The sequence below is a fragment of the Myotis lucifugus genome, unplaced genomic scaffold, assembly GCF_000147115.1.
Source record: "Myotis lucifugus unplaced genomic scaffold, Myoluc2.0 scaffold_210, whole genome shotgun sequence".
Taxonomy (NCBI): domain Eukaryota; kingdom Metazoa; phylum Chordata; class Mammalia; order Chiroptera; family Vespertilionidae; genus Myotis; species Myotis lucifugus.
Genome location: NW_005871258.1, coordinates 1,233,370 through 1,235,524, shown reverse-complemented (window position 1 = coordinate 1,235,524; position 2,155 = coordinate 1,233,370).

Below are 2,155 nucleotides of genomic sequence, written 5' to 3'. Positions count from 1 at the left end.
AATTTTTTTTTCGGGAACTTGGGGGAAAACCCCCCCTGTTTTGCCCGCTTTTGCCCCCGGCTTTTGGGGGGTAGAAGGGACCAAATGGGGGCCAGGGGGGGGGGGCCGCCCCTTCCCCCCGGGGGGGGGGGGGAAAAGGGCCCCCCTTGGGCTTGCGTCGGCGTCGGGTCCGGGGGAAGCCCCCCCCCCCCCCCCCCCCGCGGAGCCTGAGGGCCGGACACCCGGAAGGCAGGGGGCGGCGGCGGCTCTGGATGCGAGCTGGCCTCTTCCCATAGAGATCGCCCCAGCTAGAAATGTAAAAATTTTACGAAATTTAGAAAATGCATCTGGGGTTTCTGTTCACATGTGAAGAGAAAAGCTGGTTTAAAACTAATGCGCGCAATTGTCCTGTTTTTGGACATTTAGATAGAGTTTTGAACTAGCGTCTCTTCACAGATGTCCAGAATAAAACCCAAGACTGATTCTTTCCTAAGAAAAATGGCGAATTTTACCCAGGGAAGAAATGCAGGCTTGTTCTAGCAGCAAGCCTCCAAAAGAAAATTCAGTAAAATTGTCTGTTACAAAAAAATTTGCCAAAGTAAATGCCTTAAAATAATAATTGGATTTGAATCTCAAGAAATTATGTAATTACAAGTTTCCTTCTTGACTTTCCCCAGAGAAAAATGGTCGTTTTAAAGTCAAGGGCTGGGCCAGGCCTGTTTGCCAGCCTCAGGTGTGGTTTTCCAGAGCCACTAGGAACTTGGGGCCTTGGAGTTTACTGAATCAAATGACAAAAACGTTCATCTAGGTATTTTGAAGAGACATAATATACAATATTAATCTGAATGTGCCTCGTACGAAATATAGAGGGTAGAATTGAATCTGTTGGTTAATTGTGTCTTATATTTTTGAAGTTTATTCTTAAAAATGTTACTAATTAAGAAATGCTAAATATTTGACTTGCCAGCTAAAAGTTTAAGGTTCGGATTGAATTGGAAGAAATTGTATAGGTGTGATAGCTAAATGTCTAGAATGTAGAAATTTTTGAGAAAATAATTTTTGCTTTCTCCGAAATAATTAGGAATTTAAAATATGCTGCTTATTGGTTTGATTAAAAAAAAAATGAATAAATTGAGAATAATTATTCTTATGACTATTTAAAATATTGTTGACCTTTAAATCTTTTGTTTCCCAAATATAAGGAAAAGTAAAGAGCAGACATTCCGCATTATAGGAACTAACAAATTGGTAACAGATTCATTTCACAGTGCACTCCCAGGCAACGAAGATTTCAAAGACCATGGCTTATAACCAGGAGATTTGGTGTGTTGGAAAAGACACCAAAGAGAGGACCTTACCAGGTATCACTAACTGACCCATGTGCAGCTAAACTTAAAGGAGTTAGCTCTAGATTCACATTTCTCATTTGGAAAAGGCACCTGACTGTGAATGGACATCTACTCCCATCTCTGACACCCATCTCCATCTGCAACGGAGATGAGAGACTTTTCAAGGGCGAGAAACAGCTGAGGCCTTTCGAGGACGAGAAGTCGCTGACCACAAAGAGGCAGACAGCTATCCCAAGATGACGTCAACAAGGCCTGTATGCTCACAAACTGATATTGCTAGCCGTGGTGATTCAAAGTTTTTAATGGGGAATGTTATCTGTCTTTATTGTTTAAATATGTGTCTTTGTTTAAAATTGTTTAGCTAGTGAAATTTCTGGTTGTGTCTCTTTAAAAAAAAAATATGAATGTATTGCTAAATCTGAGGAATGTTAATTACTTACATGTCACCTTAAAAATTAATTAAGGCTCAGAGTTCCAACTAACTGGAATGTACAGCTTTGGTGCCATGGAAGAAAGATAAAGAAAAATACTTAATGGAAGGTCTGAGGTATGGTTATGCATTTTTGAAGGACATAGAAGGTTTGAAGGCTAATTTGAAAGTGTAAAATTTGTGAAGATTGTATATGTGAAAAAAAAAAAAAAGAGAAATGTAGAAAGAAAGTTGAATGCATGATAAGCCAATAAGCTGAAACAAGCAGAATAGGGAAACTGAGCAGAAATCCCATCTTCCCTAAACCAAGGACATTTGGGAGTAAATGATTTGCATTTGCCTTCCTAAACAAAGGTTAAATAGATCATGTCAATCTGATAGTGTCATTTGCTGTCCA